The 18,882-nt window shown below is 39.7% G+C and overlaps 21 non-coding genes across 21 annotated transcripts; 5 read left to right on the top strand and 16 right to left on the bottom strand.

The window, feature by feature from the left end:
- Positions 1 to 408: 408 nt before the first annotated feature.
- TRNAL-CAA (transfer RNA leucine (anticodon CAA)) lies at positions 409 to 518 on the bottom strand. Its single transcript has 2 exons — positions 481 to 518; positions 409 to 454 (listed from the first exon to the last, which is right to left on the bottom strand). It is a non-coding gene; the product is annotated as a tRNA-Leu (tRNA).
- Positions 519 to 1,449: 931 nt separating this feature from the next.
- On the bottom strand, positions 1,450 to 1,536 carry TRNAR-UCU (transfer RNA arginine (anticodon UCU)). The gene is given in 2 exon segments: positions 1,450 to 1,485; positions 1,500 to 1,536. It is a non-coding gene; the product is annotated as a tRNA-Arg (tRNA).
- Positions 1,537 to 1,781: 245 nt separating this feature from the next.
- TRNAR-UCG (transfer RNA arginine (anticodon UCG)) lies at positions 1,782 to 1,854 on the top strand. The gene has a single exon. It is a non-coding gene; the product is annotated as a tRNA-Arg (tRNA).
- A 760-nt stretch (positions 1,855 to 2,614) lies between these two features.
- Positions 2,615 to 2,726, bottom strand: TRNAL-CAA (transfer RNA leucine (anticodon CAA)). The gene is made up of 2 exons: positions 2,689 to 2,726; positions 2,615 to 2,660 (listed from the first exon to the last, which is right to left on the bottom strand). It is a non-coding gene; the product is annotated as a tRNA-Leu (tRNA).
- A 931-nt stretch (positions 2,727 to 3,657) lies between these two features.
- TRNAR-UCU (transfer RNA arginine (anticodon UCU)) lies at positions 3,658 to 3,744 on the bottom strand. The gene is given in 2 exon segments: positions 3,658 to 3,693; positions 3,708 to 3,744. It is a non-coding gene; the product is annotated as a tRNA-Arg (tRNA).
- Positions 3,745 to 4,831: 1,087 nt separating this feature from the next.
- TRNAL-CAA (transfer RNA leucine (anticodon CAA)) lies at positions 4,832 to 4,941 on the bottom strand. The gene is made up of 2 exons: positions 4,904 to 4,941; positions 4,832 to 4,877 (listed from the first exon to the last, which is right to left on the bottom strand). It is a non-coding gene; the product is annotated as a tRNA-Leu (tRNA).
- A 298-nt stretch (positions 4,942 to 5,239) lies between these two features.
- Positions 5,240 to 5,326, bottom strand: TRNAR-UCU (transfer RNA arginine (anticodon UCU)). Its single transcript is given in 2 exon segments — positions 5,240 to 5,275; positions 5,290 to 5,326. It is a non-coding gene; the product is annotated as a tRNA-Arg (tRNA).
- Positions 5,327 to 6,413: 1,087 nt separating this feature from the next.
- TRNAL-CAA (transfer RNA leucine (anticodon CAA)) lies at positions 6,414 to 6,523 on the bottom strand. Its single transcript has 2 exons — positions 6,486 to 6,523; positions 6,414 to 6,459 (listed from the first exon to the last, which is right to left on the bottom strand). It is a non-coding gene; the product is annotated as a tRNA-Leu (tRNA).
- Positions 6,524 to 7,439: 916 nt separating this feature from the next.
- On the bottom strand, positions 7,440 to 7,526 carry TRNAR-UCU (transfer RNA arginine (anticodon UCU)). Its single transcript is given in 2 exon segments — positions 7,440 to 7,475; positions 7,490 to 7,526. It is a non-coding gene; the product is annotated as a tRNA-Arg (tRNA).
- Positions 7,527 to 7,773: 247 nt separating this feature from the next.
- Positions 7,774 to 7,846, top strand: TRNAR-UCG (transfer RNA arginine (anticodon UCG)). The gene has a single exon. It is a non-coding gene; the product is annotated as a tRNA-Arg (tRNA).
- Positions 7,847 to 9,762: 1,916 nt separating this feature from the next.
- TRNAR-UCU (transfer RNA arginine (anticodon UCU)) lies at positions 9,763 to 9,849 on the bottom strand. Its single transcript is given in 2 exon segments — positions 9,763 to 9,798; positions 9,813 to 9,849. It is a non-coding gene; the product is annotated as a tRNA-Arg (tRNA).
- A 247-nt stretch (positions 9,850 to 10,096) lies between these two features.
- On the top strand, positions 10,097 to 10,169 carry TRNAR-UCG (transfer RNA arginine (anticodon UCG)). Its single transcript has one exon. It is a non-coding gene; the product is annotated as a tRNA-Arg (tRNA).
- A 760-nt stretch (positions 10,170 to 10,929) lies between these two features.
- TRNAL-CAA (transfer RNA leucine (anticodon CAA)) lies at positions 10,930 to 11,039 on the bottom strand. Its single transcript has 2 exons — positions 11,002 to 11,039; positions 10,930 to 10,975 (listed from the first exon to the last, which is right to left on the bottom strand). It is a non-coding gene; the product is annotated as a tRNA-Leu (tRNA).
- Positions 11,040 to 11,957: 918 nt separating this feature from the next.
- TRNAR-UCU (transfer RNA arginine (anticodon UCU)) lies at positions 11,958 to 12,044 on the bottom strand. The gene is given in 2 exon segments: positions 11,958 to 11,993; positions 12,008 to 12,044. It is a non-coding gene; the product is annotated as a tRNA-Arg (tRNA).
- A 1,087-nt stretch (positions 12,045 to 13,131) lies between these two features.
- TRNAL-CAA (transfer RNA leucine (anticodon CAA)) lies at positions 13,132 to 13,241 on the bottom strand. Its single transcript has 2 exons — positions 13,204 to 13,241; positions 13,132 to 13,177 (listed from the first exon to the last, which is right to left on the bottom strand). It is a non-coding gene; the product is annotated as a tRNA-Leu (tRNA).
- A 298-nt stretch (positions 13,242 to 13,539) lies between these two features.
- Positions 13,540 to 13,626, bottom strand: TRNAR-UCU (transfer RNA arginine (anticodon UCU)). Its single transcript is given in 2 exon segments — positions 13,540 to 13,575; positions 13,590 to 13,626. It is a non-coding gene; the product is annotated as a tRNA-Arg (tRNA).
- Positions 13,627 to 14,713: 1,087 nt separating this feature from the next.
- On the bottom strand, positions 14,714 to 14,823 carry TRNAL-CAA (transfer RNA leucine (anticodon CAA)). The gene is made up of 2 exons: positions 14,786 to 14,823; positions 14,714 to 14,759 (listed from the first exon to the last, which is right to left on the bottom strand). It is a non-coding gene; the product is annotated as a tRNA-Leu (tRNA).
- Positions 14,824 to 15,739: 916 nt separating this feature from the next.
- On the bottom strand, positions 15,740 to 15,826 carry TRNAR-UCU (transfer RNA arginine (anticodon UCU)). Its single transcript is given in 2 exon segments — positions 15,740 to 15,775; positions 15,790 to 15,826. It is a non-coding gene; the product is annotated as a tRNA-Arg (tRNA).
- A 247-nt stretch (positions 15,827 to 16,073) lies between these two features.
- On the top strand, positions 16,074 to 16,146 carry TRNAR-UCG (transfer RNA arginine (anticodon UCG)). Its single transcript has one exon. It is a non-coding gene; the product is annotated as a tRNA-Arg (tRNA).
- Positions 16,147 to 18,062: 1,916 nt separating this feature from the next.
- On the bottom strand, positions 18,063 to 18,149 carry TRNAR-UCU (transfer RNA arginine (anticodon UCU)). Its single transcript is given in 2 exon segments — positions 18,063 to 18,098; positions 18,113 to 18,149. It is a non-coding gene; the product is annotated as a tRNA-Arg (tRNA).
- Positions 18,150 to 18,396: 247 nt separating this feature from the next.
- On the top strand, positions 18,397 to 18,469 carry TRNAR-UCG (transfer RNA arginine (anticodon UCG)). Its single transcript has one exon. It is a non-coding gene; the product is annotated as a tRNA-Arg (tRNA).
- Positions 18,470 to 18,882: the final 413 nt, after the last annotated feature.

Here is an 18,882-nt window from a genome sequence, read left to right as displayed (position 1 = left end):
GGCAACCTTGATTTCCTGTTGTACTCTTTCTTATCTCTTTCCCCCAAGAAATCTATGTGACAGCTATTGGAAAGTATCTACAACTGGGTCGTTATTTTCACCTCTTTCGGTATGTCTTCTCTGCGAAGTGCGGAATAAGACTCTTGTGTTTTGTCAAGACCTCGTGGCCTAATGGGTAAGGTGTCTGACTTTGGATGGGAAGATTGAGGATTTGAGTTGTCTTGAGTTTGCTGGTGGTTTAGATCCCCAGGTTACTGTTCTTTTGAGTCTAGAGATTGTACATTGCTGTCTTATGTTATGAAATCAATGTCTTCTGCAATGTACTCTTTCAACGCTTAAATTCAATCTTGGATTCTTTCTCAAAAAATTGTTGAATTAAACGAAGCTCAAAGCACAAAAGAAGATGACTGTCAGAAGTGGGATTTGAACCCACACCTCCGCATGGAGACCAGAAGACCCTCACAGAGAGAAGATTGCATTCTTGAGTCTGGCGCCTTAGACCACTCGGCCATCCTGACAAGCTACAGCTGCTAAGAAAGAAGATGTTTTTTTACATGGTTTCAAGGCAAGGGACTAGCTCGTAGGGGACCTTTTGCCATTGCATTGGTTTAAAGTGGCTTCATTAGAGTCACAGGGTAAGCAGACTTGAGATCCTGCATATGAAGGCTAAGATTTCACATGTGTTTTTTGATGTGCCATATGACCACCATACTTATCGCCCTCTGGGCATGCAGGGTTCTTCGACATATTGTGTGTTACCAACACCTTTAATGAAATCAAAGTTGATTGCGATGTACTGTTTCAAACACTTAAAGGCAAACTTTAATTCTTTCTCCAACTATTGTTATGAAGACTTTGGCTTCAAGTGGCTCCATAAGAGTCACAGGGCACCCTTGATTTTCTGTTGTACATTTCCTAATCTTTTTGCCCAAAGAAATCTATGTGATCATCCTTTGTATAATGTGCCACAGGGCCCACTACTGAAACACATTTCACACTAGAGTAAAATCTGTCAATTGTATTACAGACATTTTTCAGAGACAATTTGTGGATATTGCAACCTAAAACTAAACAAGCACATCAAATGCAGTCAACCACTGGAAAAAAAACACGATTCTAGTGGGACTCGAACCCACAACCTTTGAATATTGGCATTATTTTCGCATCAAAATTTTAATCTTACAAACGGAGCGCTAAACTGCTTTCCACACTTGTGTTAAATCGTTCTATTGTTTCAGATTACCATAATTTCTCAGACAAATTGTGGATTTTTGGAATTACAATTTAATCAGTCAATTAAAATCTGTCAGATTAAGATCTGTCAGATTAAGATCTGTCAATTGTATTTCAGAAATTTTTCAGAGTGGATATTGCAATTTTTCCATGTGTGGATATTGCAACTTATAACTAAACAAGAACATCAAATGCAGTCAACCACTGGAAAAACCACGACTCTGGTGGGACTCGAACCCACAACCTTTGAATGCCTTGACAAGTGCTAGAAGTCCAATGCGCTATCCATTGCGCCACAGAGCCTACATATGCAAGACGCAGACGTCATGAAACCACCTATCTGACTCACGCATAATCCTTCGTACATAGATGTTTCAAATGCATTAGTCGTTTCTGTGTCCTACGTTTGTCTGCATGTTCTTAATTAACATCAGTCAGAGGAAGGACAGTGGTCATAAAAAGCATATTGTGGCATGTGAAGTAAAGGAAATATAGTTATGTTTCTCTATGAGAAACATCCACACATTCTTTCGCAAACTTTGCATGCAGACCGCGTGGCCTAATGGATAAGGCGTCTGACTTCGGATCAGAAGATTGAGGGTTCGAGTCCCTTCGTGGTCGGAGATGCCGGAGGTTTGGTTTTGTTGTTCTTTAGAGTTCTTCCATATCAATGAATGTCAGGCAAGTGGAAACTAAGATTTCAACAGTTTCTTTCCATGTTACGTGTCACCCAAGATATTTAGTCCCTCTTGGTATGAAAGGCAGACATGTCAAAACTAAGATTTCAAGTGTTGATTGCCATATGATCATAACCCTATCTTGGCCTACAAGGTACCTCTACGGATAGTGCGTTGTTGCGAGATTTGATTAAATCAAAGTTGTCTGCAATTTACTCTTTCAAAAACTTTGAACAAACGTAAATTCTTTTTCCAACTATTGTTATGAAGACTTTGGCTCAAAGCGGCTCCATAAGAGTCACAGGCACCCTTGATTTCCTGTTGTACATTTTCTTATCTCTTTCCCCCAAGAAATCTATGTGACAGCTATTGGAAAGTATCTACACCTGGGTCGTTATTTTCACCTCTTTCGGTATGTCTTCTCTGCGAAGTGCGGAATAAGACTCTTGTGTTTTGTCAAGACCTCGTGGCCTAATGGGTAAGGTGTCTGACTTTGGATGGGAAGATTGAGGATTTGAGTTGTCTTGAGTTTGCTGGTGGTTTAGATCCCCAGGTTACTGTTCTTTTGAGTCTAGAGATTGTACATTGCTGTCTTATGTTATGAAATCAATGTCTTCTGCAATGTACTCTTTCAACGCTTAAATTCAATCTTGGATTCTTTCTCAAAAAATTGTTGAATTAAACGAAGCTCAAAAGAAGATGACTGTCAGAAGTGGGATTTGAACCCACGCCTCCGCATGGAGACCAGAAGACCCTCACAGAGAGAGAAGATGGCGTTCTTGAGTCTGGCGCCTTAGACCACTCGGCCATCCTGACAAGCTACAGCTGCTAAGAAAGAAGATATTTTTTTACATGGTTTCAAGGCAAGGGACTAGCTCGTAGGGGACCTTTTGCCATTGCATTGGTTTAAAGTGGCTTCATTAGAGTCACAGGGTAAGCAGACTTGAGATCCTGCATATGAAGGCTAAGATTTCACATGTGTTTTTTGATGTGCCATATGACCACCATACTTATCGCCCTCTGGGCATGCAGGGTTCTTCGACATATTGTGTGTTACCAACACCTTTAATGAAATCAAAGTTGATTGCGATGTACTGTTTCAAACACTTAAAGGCAAACTTTAATTCTTTCTCCAACTATTGTTATGAAGACTTTGGCTCCAAGTGGCTCCATAAGAGTCACAGGGCACCCTTGATTTTCTGTTGTACATTTCCTAATCTTTTTGCCCAAAGAAATCTATGTGATCATCCTTTGTATAATGTGCCACAGGGCCCACTACTGAAACACATTTCACACTAGAGTAAAATCTGTCAATTGTATTACAGACATTTTTCAGAGACAATTTGTGGATATTGCAACCTAAAACTAAACAAGCACATCAAATGCAGTCAACCACTGGAAAAAAAACACGATTCTAGTGGGACTCGAACCCACAACCTTTGAATATTGGCATTATTTTCGCATCAAAATTTTAATCTTACAAACGGAGCGCTAAACTGCTTTCCACACTTGTGTTAAATCGTTCTATTGTTTCAGATTACCATAATTTCTCAGACAAATTGTGGATTTTTGGAATTACAATTTAATCAGTCAATTAAAATCTGTCAGATTAAGATCTGTCAGATTAAGATCTGTCAATTGTATTTCAGAAATTTTTCAGAGTGGATATTGCAATTTTTCCATGTGTGGATATTGCAACTTATAACTAAACAAGAACATCAAATGCAGTCAACCACTGGAAAAACCACGACTCTGGTGGGACTCGAACCCACAACCTTTGAATGCCTTGACAAGTGCTAGAAGTCCAATGCGCTATCCATTGCGCCACAGAGCCTACATATGCAAAAAGCAGACGTCATGAAACCACCTATCTGACTCAAGCATAATCCTTCGTACATAGATGTTTCAAATGCATTAGTCGTTTCTGTGTCCTACGTTTGTCTGCATGTTCTTAATTAACATCAGTCAGAGGAAGGACAGTGGTCATAAAAAGCATATTGTGGCATGTGAAGTAAAGGAAATATAGTTATGTTTCTCTATGAGAAACGTATCCACACATTCTTTCGCAAACTTTGCATGCAGACCGCGTGGCCTAATGGATAAGGCGTCTGACTTCGGATTAGAAGTTTGAGGGTTTGAGTCCCTTTGTGGTTGGAGATGCCGGAGGTTTGGTTTTGTTGTTCTTTAGAGTTCTTCCATATCAATGAATGTCAGGCAAGTGGAAACTAAGATTTCAACAGTTTCTTTCCATGTTACGTGTCACCCAAGATATTTAGTCCCTCTTGGTATGAAAGGCAGACATGTCAAAACTAAGATTTCAAGTGTTGATTGCCATATGATCATAACCCTATCTTGGCCTACAAGGTACCTCTACGGATAGTGCGTTGTTGCGAGATTTGATTAAATCAAACTTGTCTGCAATTTACTCTTTCAAAAACTTTGAACAAACGTAAATTCTTTTTCCAACTATTGTTATGAAGACTTTGGCTCAAAGCGGCTCCATAAGAGTCACAGGCACCCTTGATTTCCTGTTGTACACTTTCTTATCTCTTTCCCCCAAGAAATCTATGTGACAGCTATTGGAAAGTATCTACACCTGGGTCGTTATTTTCACCTCTTTCGGTATGTCTTCTCTGCGAAGTGCGGAATAAGACTCTTGTGTTTTGTCAAGACCTCGTGGCCTAATGGGTAAGGTGTCTGACTTTGGATGGGAAGATTGAGGATTTGAGTTGTCTTGAGTTTGCTGGTGGTTTAGATCCCCAGGTTACTGTTCTTTTGAGTCTAGAGATTGTGCATTGCTGTCTTATGTTATGAAATCAATGTCTTCTGCAATGTACTCTTTCAACGCTTAAATTCAATCTTGGATTCTTTCTCAAAAAATTGTTGAATTAAACGAAGCTCAAAGCACAAAAGAAGATGACTGTCAGAAGTGGGATTTGAACCCACGCCTCCGCATGGAGACCAGAAGACCCTCACAGAGAGAAGATTGCATTCTTGAGTCTGGCGCCTTAGACCACTCGGCCATCCTGACAAGCTACAGCTGCTAAGAAAGAAGATATTTTTTTACATGGTTTCAAGGCAAGGGACTAGCTCGTAGGGGACCTTTTGCCATTGCATTGGTTTAAAGTGGCTTCATTAGAGTCACAGGGTAAGCAGACTTGAGATCCTGCATATTAATTAAAATATGTCAATTAAAATCTGTCAGATTAAGATCTGTCAATTGTATTTCAGAAATTTTTCAGAGTGGATATTGCAATTTTTCCATGTGTGGATATTGCAACTTATAACTAAACAAGAACATCAAATGCAGTCAAACACTGGAAAAACCATGACTCTGGTGGGACTCAAACCCACAACCTTTGAATGCCTTGAAAAGTGCTAGAAGTCCAATGCGCTATCCATTGCGCAACAGAGCCTACATATGCAAGAAGCAGACGTCATGAAACCACCTATCTGACTCACGCATAATCCTTCGTACATAGATGTTTCAAATGCATTAGTCGTTTCTGTGTCCTACGTTTGTCTGCATGTTCTTAATTAACATCAGTCAGAGGAAGGACAGTGGTCATAAAAAGCATATTGTGGCATGTGAAGTAAAGGAAATATAGTTATGTTTCTCTATGAGAAACGTATCCACACATTCTTTCGCAAGCTTTGCATGCAGACTGCGTGGCCTAATGGATGAGGCGTCTGACTTCGGATCAGAAGCTTGAGGGTTCGAGTCCCTTTGTGGTCGGAGATGCCGGAGGTTTGGTTTTGTTGTTCTTTAGAGTTCTTCCATATCAATGAATGTCAGGCAAGTGGAAACTAAGATTTCAACAGTTTCTTTCCATGTTACGTGTCACCCAAGATATTTAGTCCCTCTTGGTATGAAAGGCAGACATGTCAAAACTAAGATTTCAAGTGTTGATTGCCATATGATCATAACCCTATCTTGGCCTACAAGGTACCTCTACGGATAGTGCGTTGTTGCGAGATTTGATTAAATCAAAGTTGTCTGCAATTTACTCTTTCAAAAACTTTGAACAAACGTAAATTCTTTTTCCAACTATTGTTATGAAGACTTTGGCTCAAGGCGGCTCCATAAGAGTCACAGGCACCCTTGATTTCCTGTTGTACACTTTCTTATCTCTTTCCCCCAAGAAATCTATGTGACAGCTAATGGAAAGTATCTACACCTGGGTCGTTATTTTCACCTCTTTCGGTATGTCTTCTCTGCGTAGTGCGGAATAAGACTCTTGTGTTTTGTCAAGACCTCGTGGCCTAATGGGTAAGGTGTCTGACTTTGGATGGGAAGATTGAGGATTTGAGTTGTCTTGAGGTTGCTGGTGGTTTAGATCCCCAGGTTACTGTTCTTTTGAGTCTAGAGATTGTACATTGCTGTCTTATGTTATGAAATCAATGTCTTCTGCAATGTACTCTTTCAACGCTTAAATTCAATCTTGGATTCTTTCTCAAAAAATTGTTGAATTAAACGAAGCTCAAAGCACAAAAGAAGATGACTGTCAGAAGTGGGATTTGAACCCACGCCTCCACATGGAGACCAGAAGATCCTCACAGAGAGAAGATTGCATTCTTGAGTCTGGCGCCTTAGACCACTCGGCCATCCTGACAAGCTACAGCTGCTAAGAAAGAAGATATTTTTTTACATGGTTTCAAGGCAAGGGACTAGCTCGTAGGGGACCTTTTGCCATTGCATTGGTTTAAAGTGGCTTCATTAGAGTCACAGGGTAAGCAGACTTGAGATCCTGCATATGAAGGCTAAGATTTCACATGTGTTTTTTGATAGGCCATAGGACCACCATACTTATCGCCCTCTGGGCATGCAGGGTTCTTCGACGTATTGTGTGTTACCAACACCTTTAATGAAATCAAAGTTGATTGCGATGTACTGTTTCAAACACTTAAAGGCAAACTTTAATTCTTTCTCCAACTATTGTTATGAAGACTTTGGCTCCAAGTGGCTCCATAAGAGTCACAGGGCACCCTTGATTTTCTGTTGTACATTTCCTAATCTTTTTGCCCAAAGAAATCTATGTGATCATCCTTTGTATAATGTGCCACAGGGCCCACTACTGAAACACATTTCACACTAGAGTAAAATCTGTCAATTGTATTACAGACATTTTTCAGAGACAATTTGTGGATATTGCAACCTAAAACTAAACAAGCACATCAAATGCAGTCAACCACTGGAAAAAAAACATGATTCTAGTCGGACTCGAACCCACAACCTTTGAATATTGGCATTATTTTCGCATCAAAATTTTAATCTTACAAACGGAGCGCTAAACTGCTTTCCACACTTGTGTTAAATCGTTCTATTGTTTCAGATTACCATAATTTCTCAGACAAATTGTGGATATTTGGAATTACAATTTAATCAGTCAATTAAAATCTGTCAGATTAAGATCTGTCAATTGTATTTCAGAAATTTTTCAGAGTGGATATTGCAATTTTTCCATGTGTGGATATTGCAACTTATATCTAAACAAGAACATCAAATGCAGTCAACCACTGGAAAAACCACGACTCTGGTGGGACTCGAACCCACAACCTTTGAATGCCTTGACAAGTGCTAGAAGTCCAATGCGCTATCCATTGCGCCACAGAGCCTACATATGCAAGAAGCAGACGTCATGAAACCACCTATCTGACTCACGCATAATCCTTCGTACATAGATGTTTCAAATGCATTAGTCGTTTCTGTGTCCTACGTTTGTCTGCATGTTCTTAATTAACATCAGTCAGAGGAAGGACAGTGGTCATAAAAAGCATATTGTGGCATGTGAAGTAAAGGAAATATAGTTATGTTTCTCTATGAGAAACGTATCCACACATTCTTTCGCAAACTTTGCGTGCAGACCGCGTGGCCTAATGGATAAGGCGTCTGACTTCGGATCAGAAGATTGAGGGTTCAAGTCCCTTCGTGGTCGGAGATGCCGGAGGTTTGGTTTTGTTGTTCTTTAGAGTTCTTCCATATCAATGAATGTCAGGCAAGTGGAAACTAAGATTTCAACAGTTTCTTTCCATGTTACGTGTCACCCAAGATATTTAGTCCCTCTTGGTATGAAAGGCAGACATGTCAAAACTAAGATTTCAAGTGTTGATTGCCATATGATCATAACCCTATCTTGGCCTACAAGGTACCTCTACGGATAGTGCGTTGTTGCGAGATTTGATTAAATCAAAGTTGTCTGCAATTTACTTTTTCAAAAACTTTGAACAAACGTAAATTCTTTTTCCAACTATTGTTATGAAGACTTTGGCTCAAAGCGGCTCCATAAGAGTCACAGGCACCCTTGATTTCCTGTTGTACACTTTCTTATCTCTTTCCCCCAAGAAATCTATGTGACAGCTATTGGAAAGTATCTACACCTGGGTCGTTATTTTCACCTCTTTCGGTATGTCTTCTCTGCGAAGTGCGGAATAAGACTTGTGTTTTGTCAAGACCTCGTGGCCTAATGGGTAAGGTGTCTGACTTTGGATGGGAAGATTGAGCATTTGAGTTGTCTTGAGGTTGCTGGTGGTTTAGATCCCCAGGTTACTGTTCTTTTGAGTCTAGAGATTGTACATTGCTGTCTTATGTTATGAAATCAATGTCTTCTGCAATGTACTCTTTCAACGCTTAAATTCAATCTTGGATTCTTTCTCAAAAAATTGTTGAATTAAACGAAGCTCAAAGCACAAAAGAAGATGACTGTGAGAAGTGGGATTTGAACCCACGCCTCTGCATGGAGACCAGAAGACCCTCACAGAGAGAAGATTGCATTCTTGAGTTTGGTGCCTTAGACCACTCGGCCATCCTGACAAACTACAGCTGTTAAGAAAGAAGATATTTTTTTACATGGTTTCAAGGCAAGGGACTAGCTCGTAGGGGACCTTTTGCCATTGCATTGGTTTAAAGTGGCTTCATTAGAGTCACAGGGTAAGCAGACTTGAGATCCTGCATATGAAGGCTAAGATTTCACATGTGTTTTTTGATGTGCCATATGACCACCATACTTATCGCCCTCTGGGCATGCAGGGTTCTTCGACATATTGTGTGTTACCAACACCTTTAATGAAATCAAAGTTGATTGCGATGTACTGTTTCAAACACTTAAAGGCAAACTTTAATTCTTTCTCCAACTATTGTTATGAAGACTTTGGCTCCAAGTGGCTCCATAAGAGTCACAGGGCACCCTTGATTTTCTGTTGTACATTTCCTAATCTTTTTGCCCAAAGAAATCTATGTGATCATCCTTTGTATAATGTGCCACAGGGCCCACTACTGAAACACATTTCACACTAGAGTAAAATCTGTCAATTGTATTACAGACATTTTTCAGAGACAATTTGTGGATATTGCAACCTAAAACTAAACAAGCACATCAAATGCAGTCAACCACTGGAAAAAAATACGATTCTAGTGGGACACGAACCCACAACCTTTGAATATTGGCATTATTTTCGTATCAAAATTTTAATCTTACAAACGGAGCGCTAAACTGCTTTCCACGCTTGTGTTAAATCGTTCTATTGTTTCAGATTACCATAATTTCTCACAGACAACCTTTGAATATTGGCATTATTTTCGTATCAAAATTTTAATCTTACAAACGGAGCGCTAAACTGCTTTCCACGCTTGTGTTAAATCGTTCTATTGTTTCAGATTACCATAATTTCTCACAGACAAATTGTGGATATTTGGAATTACAATTTAATCAGTCAATTAAAATCTGTCAGATTAAGATCTGTCAATTGTATTTCAGAAATTTTTCAGAGTGGATATTGCAATTTTTCCATGTGTGGATATTGCAATTTATAACTAAACAAGAACATCAAATGCAGTCAACCACTGGAAAAACCATGACTCTGGTGGGACTCGAACCCACAACCTTTGAATGCCTTGACAAGTGCTAGAAGTCCAATGCGCTATCCATTGCGCCACAGAGCCTACATATGCAAGACGCAGATGTCATGAAACCACCTATCTGACTCACGCATAATCCTTCGTACATAGATGTTTCAAATGCATTAGTCGTTTCTGTGTCCTACGTTTGTCTGCATGTTCTTAATTAACATCAGTCAGAGGAAGGACAGTGGTCATAAAAAGCATATTGTGGCATGTGAAGTAAAGGAAATATAGTTATGTTTCTCTATGAGAAACGTATCCACACATTCTTTCGCAAACTTTGCATGCAGACCGTGTGGCCTAATGGATAAGGCGTCTGACTTCGGATCAGAAGATTGAGGGTTCGAGTCCTTTCGTGGTCGGAGATGCTGGAGGTTTGGTTTTGTTGTTCTTTAGAGTTCTTCCATATCAATGAATGTCAGGCAAGTGAAAACTAAGATTTCAACAGTTTCTTTCCATGTTACGTGTCACCCAAGATATTTAGTCCCTCTTGGTATGAAAGGCAGACATGTCAAAACTAAGATTTCAAGTGTTGATTGCCATATGATCATAACCCTATCTTGGCCTACAAGGTACCTCTACGGATAGTGCGTTGTTGCGAGATTTGATTAAATCAAAGTTGTCTGCAATTTACTCTTTCAAAAACTTTGAACAAACGTAAATTCTTTTTCCAACTATTGTTATGAAGACTTTGGCTCAAAGCGGCTCCATAAGAGTCACAGGCACCCTTGATTTCCTGTTGTACACTTTCTTATCTCTTTCCCCCAAGAAATCTATGTGACAGCTATTGGAAAGTATCTACACCTGGGTCGTTATTTTCACCTCTTTCGGTATGTCTTCTCTGCGAAGTGCGGAATAAGACTCTTGTGTTTTGTCAAGACCTCGTGGCCTAATGGGTAAGGTGTCTGACTTTGGATGGGAAGATTGAGGATTTGAGTTGTCTTGAGGTTGCTGGTGGTTTAGATCCCCAGGTTACTGTTCTTTTGAGTCTAGAGATTGTACATTGCTGTCTTATGTTATGAAATCAATGTCTTCTGCAATGTACTCTTTCAACGCTTAAATTCAATCTTGGATTCTTTCTCAAAAAATTGTTGAATTAAACGAAGCTCAAAAGAAGATGACTGTCAGAAGTGGGATTTGAACCCACGCCTCCGCATGGAGACCAGAAGACCCTCACAGAGAGAAGATTGCATTCTTGAGTCTGGCGCCTTAGACCACTCGGCCATCCCGACAAGCTACAGCTGCTAAGAAAGAAGATATGTTTTTAAATGGTTTCAAGGCAAGGGACTAGCTCGTAGGGGACCTTTTGCCATTGCATTGGTTTAAAGTGGCTTCATTAGAGTCACAGGGTAAGCAGACTTGAGATCCTGCATATGAAGGCTAAGATTTCACATGTGTTTCTTGATGTGCCATATGACCACCATACTTATCGCCCTCTGGGCATGCAGGGTTCTTCGACATATTGTGTGTTACCAACACCTTTAATGAAATCAAAGTTGATTGCGATGTACTGTTTCAAACACTTAAAGGCAAACTTTAATTCTTTCTCCAACTATTGTTATGAAGACTTTGGCTCCAAGTGGCTCCATAAGAGTCACAGGGCACCCTTGATTTTCTGTTGTACATTTCCTAATCTTTTTGCCCAAAGAAATCTATGTGATCATCCTTTGTATAATGTGCCACAGGGCCCACTACTGAAACACATTTCACACTAGAGTAAAATCTGTCAATTGTATTACAGACATTTTTCAGAGACAATTTGTGGATATTGCAACCTAAAACTAAACAAGCACATCAAATGCAGTCAACCACTGGAAAAAAAACACGATTCTAGTGGGACTCGAACCCACAACCTTTGAATATTGGCATTATTTTCGCATCAAAATTTTAATCTTACAAACGGAGCGCTAAACTGCTTTCCACACTTGTGTTAAATCGTTCTATTGTTTCAGATTACCATAATTTCTCACAGACAAATTGTGGATATTTGGAATTACAATTTAATCAGTCAATTAAAATCTGTCAGATTAAGATCTGTCAATTGTATTTCAGAAATTTTTCAGAGTGGATATTGCAATTTTTCCATGTGTGGATATTGCAACTTATAACTAAACAAGAACATCAAATGCAGTCAACCACTGGAAAAACCACGACTCTGGTGGGACTCGAACCCACAACCTTTGAATGCCTTGACAAGTGCTAGAAGTCCAATGCGCTATCCATTGCGCCACAGAGCCTACATATGCAAAAAGCAGACGTCATGAAACCACCTATCTGACTCAAGCATAATCCTTCGTACATAGATGTTTCAAATGCATTAGTCGTTTCTGTGTCCTACGTTTGTCTGCATGTTATTAATTAACATCAGTCAGAGGAAGGACAGTGGTCATAAAAAGCATATTGTGGCATGTGAAGTAAAGGAAATATAGTTATGTTTCTCTATGAGAAACGTATCCACACATTCTTTCGCAAACTTTGCATGCAGACCGCGTGGCCTAATGGATAAGGCGTCTGACTTCGGATTAGAAGTTTGAGGGTTTGAGTCCCTTTGTGGTTGGAGATGCCGGAGGTTTGGTTTTGTTGTTCTTTAGAGTTCTTCCATATCAATGAATGTCAGGCAAGTGGAAACTAAGATTTCAACAGTTTCTTTCCATGTTACGTGTCACCCAAGATATTTAGTCCCTCTTGGTATGAAAGGCAGACATGTCAAAACTAAGATTTCAAGTGTTGATTGCCATATGATCATAACCCTATCTTGGCCTACAAGGTACCTCTACGGATAGTGCGTTGTTGCGAGATTTGATTAAATCAAACTTGTCTGCAATTTACTCTTTCAAAAACTTTGAACAAACGTAAATTCTTTTTCCAACTATTGTTATGAAGACTTTGGCTCAAAGCGGCTCCATAAGAGTCACAGGCACCCTTGATTTCCTGTTGTACACTTTCTTATCTCTTTCCCCCAAGAAATCTATGTGACAGCTATTGGAAAGTATCTACACCTGGGTCGTTATTTTCACCTCTTTCGGTATGTCTTCTCTGCGAAGTGCGGAATAAGACTCTTGTGTTTTGTCAAGACCTCGTGGCCTAATGGGTAAGGTGTCTGACTTTGGATGGGAAGATTGAGGATTTGAGTTGTCTTGAGTTTGCTGGTGGTTTAGATCCCCAGGTTACTGTTCTTTTGAGTCTAGAGATTGTGCATTGCTGTCTTATGTTATGAAATCAATGTCTTCTGCAATGTACTCTTTCAACGCTTAAATTCAATCTTGGATTCTTTCTCAAAAAATTGTTGAATTAAACGAAGCTCAAAGCACAAAAGAAGATGACTGTCAGAAGTGGGATTTGAACCCACGCCTCCGCATGGAGACCAGAAGACCCTCACAGAGAGAAGATTGCATTCTTGAGTCTGGCGCCTTAGACCACTCGGCCATCCTGACAAGCTACAGCTGCTAAGAAAGAAGATATTTTTTTACATGGTTTCAAGGCAAGGGACTAGCTCGTAGGGGACCTTTTGCCATTGCATTGGTTTAAAGTGGCTTCATTAGAGTCACAGGGTAAGCAGACTTGAGATCCTGCATATTAATTAAAATATGTCAATTAAAATCTGTCAGATTAAGATCTGTCAATTGTATTTCAGAAATTTTTCAGAGTGGATATTGCAATTTTTCCATGTGTGGATATTGCAACTTATAACTAAACAAGAACATCAAATGCAGTCAACCACTGGAAAAACCATGACTCTGGTGGGACTCAAACCCACAACCTTTGAATGCCTTGAAAAGTGCTAGAAGTCCAATGCGCTATCCATTGCGCAACAGAGCCTACATATGCAAGAAGCAGACGTCATGAAACCACCTATCTGACTCACGCATAATCCTTCGTACATAGATGTTTCAAATGCATTAGTCGTTTCTGTGTCCTACGTTTGTCTGCATGTTCTTAATTAACATCAGTCAGAGGAAGGACAGTGGTCATAAAAAGCATATTGTGGCATGTGAAGTAAAGGAAATATAGTTATGTTTCTCTATGAGAAACGTATCCACACATTCTTTCGCAAGCTTTGCATGCAGACTGCGTGGCCTAATGGATGAGGCGTCTGACTTCGGATCAGAAGCTTGAGGGTTCGAGTCCCTTTGTGGTCGGAGATGCCGGAGGTTTGGTTTTGTTGTTCTTTAGAGTTCTTCCATATCAATGAATGTCAGGCAAGTGGAAACTAAGATTTCAACAGTTTCTTTCCATGTTACGTGTCACCCAAGATATTTAGTCCCTCTTGGTATGAAAGGCAGACATGTCAAAACTAAGATTTCAAGTGTTGATTGCCATATGATCATAACCCTATCTTGGCCTACAAGGTACCTCTACGGATAGTGCGTTGTTGCGAGATTTGATTAAATCAAAGTTGTCTGCAATTTACTCTTTCAAAAACTTTGAACAAACGTAAATTCTTTTTCCAACTATTGTTATGAAGACTTTGGCTCAAGGCGGCTCCATAAGAGTCACAGGCACCCTTGATTTCCTGTTGTACACTTTCTTATCTCTTTCCCCCAAGAAATCTATGTGACAGCTAATGGAAAGTATCTACACCTGGGTCGTTATTTTCACCTCTTTCGGTATGTCTTCTCTGCGTAGTGCGGAATAAGACTCTTGTGTTTTGTCAAGACCTCGTGGCCTAATGGGTAAGGTGTCTGACTTTGGATGGGAAGATTGAGGATTTGAGTTGTCTTGAGGTTGCTGGTGGTTTAGATCCCCAGGTTACTGTTCTTTTGAGTCTAGAGATTGTACATTGCTGTCTTATGTTATGAAATCAATGTCTTCTGCAATGTACTCTTTCAACGCTTAAATTCAATCTTGGATTCTTTCTCAAAAAATTGTTGAATTAAACGAAGCTCAAAGCACAAAAGAAGATGACTGTCAGAAGTGGGATTTGAACCCACGCCTCCACATGGAGACCAGAAGATCCTCACAGAGAGAAGATTGCATTCTTGAGTCTGGCGCCTTAGACCACTCGGCCATCCTGACAAGCTACAGCTGCTAAGAAAGAAGATATTTTTTTACATGGTTTCAAGGCAAGGGACTAGCTCGTAGGGGACCTTTTGCCATTGCATTGGTTTAAAGTGGCTTCATTAGAGTCACAGGGTAAGCAGACTTGAGATCCTGCATATGAAGGCTAAGATTTCACATGTGTTTTTTGATAGGCCATAGGACCACCATACTTATCGCCCTCTGGGCATGCAGGGTTCTTCGACGTATTGTGTGTTACCAACACCTTTAATGAAATCAAAGTTGATTGCGATGTACTGTTTCAAACACTTAAAGGCAAACTTTAATTCTTTCTCCAACTATTGTTATGAAGACTTTGGCTCCAAGTGGCTCCATAAGAGTCACAGGGCACCCTTGATTTTCTGTTGTACATTTCCTAATCTTTTTGCCCAAAGAAATCTATGTGATCATCCTTTGTATAATGTGCCACAGGGCCCACTACTGAAACACATTTCACACTAGAGTAAAATCTGTCAATTGTATTACAGACATTTTTCAGAGACAATTTGTGGATATTGCAACCTAAAACTAAACAAGCACATCAAATGCAGTCAACCACTGGAAAAAAAACATGATTCTAGTCGGACTCGAACCCACAACCTTTGAATATTGGCATTATTTTCGCATCAAAATTTTAATCTTACAAACGGAGCGCTAAACTGCTTTCCACACTTGTGTTAAATCGTTCTATTGTTTCAGATTACCATAATTTCTCAGACAAATTGTGGATATTTGGAATTACAATTTAATCAGTCAATTAAAATCTGTCAGATTAAGATCTGTCAATTGTATTTCAGAAATTTTTCAGAGTGGATATTGCAATTTTTCCATGTGTGGATATTGCAACTTATATCTAAACAAGAACATCAAATGCAGTCAACCACTGGAAAAACCACGACTCTGGTGGGACTCGAACCCACAACCTTTGAATGCCTTGACAAGTGCTAGAAGTCCAATGCGCTATCCATTGCGCCACAGAGCCTACATATGCAAGAAGCAGACGTCATGAAACCACCTATCTGACTCACGCATAATCCTTCGTACATAGATGTTTCAAATGCATTAGTCGTTTCTGTGTCCTACGTTTGTCTGCATGTTCTTAATTAACATCAGTCAGAGGAAGGACAGTGGTCATAAAAAGCATATTGTGGCATGTGAAGTAAAGGAAATATAGTTATGTTTCTCTATGAGAAACGTATCCACACATTCTTTCGCAAACTTTGCGTGCAGACCGCGTGGCCTAATGGATAAGGCGTCTGACTTCGGATCAGAAGATTGAGGGTTCAAGTCCCTTCGTGGTCGGAGATGCCGGAGGTTTGGTTTTGTTGTTCTTTAGAGTTCTTCCATATCAATGAATGTCAGGCAAGTGGAAACTAAGATTTCAACAGTTTCTTTCCATGTTACGTGTCACCCAAGATATTTAGTCCCTCTTGGTATGAAAGGCAGACATGTCAAAACTAAGATTTCAAGTGTTGATTGCCATATGATCATAACCCTATCTTGGCCTACAAGGTACCTCTACGGATAGTGCGTTGTTGCGAGATTTGATTAAATCAAAGTTGTCTGCAATTTACTCTTTCAAAAACTTTGAACAAACGTAAATTCTTTTTCCAACTATTGTTATGAAGACTTTGGCTCAAAGCGGCTCCATAAGAGTCACAGGCACCCTTGATTTCCTGTTGTACACTTTCTTATCTCTTTCCCCCAAGAAATCTATGTGACAGCTATTGGAAAGTATCTACACCTGGGTCGTTATTTTCACCTCTTTCGGTATGTCTTCTCTGCGAAGTGCGGAATAAGACTTGTGTTTTATCAAGACCTCGTGGCCTAATGGGTAAGGTGTCTGACTTTGGATGGGAAGATTGAGCATTTGAGTTGTCTTGAGGTTGCTGGTGGTTTAGATCCCCAGGTTACTGTTCTTTTGAGTCTAGAGATTGTACATTGCTGTCTTATGTTATGAAATCAATGTCTTCTGCAATGTACTCTTTCAACGCTTAAATTCAATCTTGGATTCTTTCTCAAAAAATTGTTGAATTAAACGAAGCTCAAAGCACAAAAGAAGATGACTGTGAGAAGTGGGATTTGAACCCACGCCTCCGCATGGAGACCAGAAGACCCTCACAGAGAGAAGATTGCATTCTTGAGTTTGGTGCCTTAGACCACTCGGCCATCCTGACAAACTACAGCTGTTAAGAAAGAAGATATTTTTTTACATGGTTTCAAGGCAAGGGACTAGCTCGTAGGGGACCTTTTGCCATTGCATTGGTTTAAAGTGGCTTCATTAGAGTCACAGGGTAAGCAGACTTGAGATCCTGCATATGAAGGCTAAGATTTCACATGTGTTTTTTGATGTGCCATATGACCACCATACTTATCGCCCTCTGGGCATGCAGGGTTCTTCGACATATTGTGTGTTACCAACACCTTTAATGAAATCAAAGTTGATTGCGATGTACTGTTTCAAACACTTAAAGGCAAACTTTAATTCTTTCTCCAACTATTGTTATGAAGACTTTGGCTCCAAGTGGCTCCATAAGAGTCACAGGGCACCCTTGATTTTCTGTTGTACATTTCCTAATCTTTTTGCCCAAAGAAATCTATGTGATCATCCTTTGTATAATGTGCCACAGGGCCCACTACTGAAACACATTTCACACTAGAGTAAAATCTGTCAATTGTATTACAGACATTTTTCAGAGACAATTTGTGGATATTGCAACCTAAAACTAAACAAGCACATCAAATGCAGTCAACCACTGGAAAAAAATACGATTCTAGTGGGACACGAACCCACAACCTTTGAATATTGGCATTATTTTCGTATCAAAATTTTAATCTTACAAACGGAGCGCTAAACTGCTTTCCACGCTTGTGTTAAATCGTTCTATTGTTTCAGATTACCATAATTTCTCACAGACAACCTTTGAATATTGGCATTATTTTCGTATCAAAATTTTAATCTTACAAACGGAGCGCTAAACTGCTTTCCACGCTTGTGTTAAATCGTTCTATTGTTTCAGATTACCATAATTTCTCACAGACAAATTGTGGATATTTGGAATTACAATTTAATCAGTCAATTAAAATCTGTCAGATTAAGATCTGTCAATTGTATTTCAGAAATTTTTCAGAGTGGATATTGCAATTTTTCCATGTGTGGATATTGCAATTTATAACTAAACAAGAACATCAAATGCAGTCAACCACTGGAAAAACCATGACTCTGGTGGGACTCGAACCCACAACCTTTGAATGCCTTGACAAGTGCTAGAAGTCCAATGCGCTATCCATTGCGCCACAGAGCCTACATATGCAAGATGCAGATGTCATGAAACCACCTATCTGACTCACGCATAATCCTTCGTACATAGATGTTTCAAATGCATTAGTCGTTTCTGTGTCCTACGTTTGTCTGCATGTTCTTAATTAACATCAGTCAGAGGAAGGACAGTGGTCATAAAAAGCATATTGTGGCATGTGAAGTAAAGGAAATATAGTTATGTTTCTCTATGAGAAACGTATCCACACATTCTTTCGCAAACTTTGCATGCAGACCGCGTGGCCTAATGGATAAGGCGTCTGACTTCGGATCAGAAGATTGAGGGTTCGAGTCCTTTCGTGGTCGGAGATGCTGGAGGTTTGGTTTTGTTGTTCTTTAGAGTTCTTCCATATCAATGAATGTCAGGCAAGTGAAAACTAAGATTTCAACAGTTTCTTTCCATGTTACGTGTCACCCAAGATATTTAGTCCCTCTTGGTATGAAAGGCAGACATGTCAAAACTAAGATTTCAAGTGTTGATTGCCATATGATCATAACCCTATCTTGGCCTACAAGGTACCTCTACGGATAGTGCGTTGTTGCGAGATTTGATTAAATCAAAGTTGTCTGCAATTTACTCTTTCAAAAACTTTGAACAAACGTAAATTCTTTTTCCAACTATTGTTATGAAGACTTTGGCTCAAAGCGGCTCCATAAGAGTCACAGGCACCCTTGATTTCCTGTTGTACACTTTCTTATCTCTTTCCCCCAAGAAATCT

This window comes from Spea bombifrons, chromosome 5 (assembly GCF_027358695.1).
Source record: "Spea bombifrons isolate aSpeBom1 chromosome 5, aSpeBom1.2.pri, whole genome shotgun sequence".
Classification (NCBI taxonomy): Eukaryota; Metazoa; Chordata; class Amphibia; order Anura; family Pelobatidae; genus Spea; species Spea bombifrons.
This window is presented reverse-complemented; position numbering and strand designations above follow the sequence as displayed.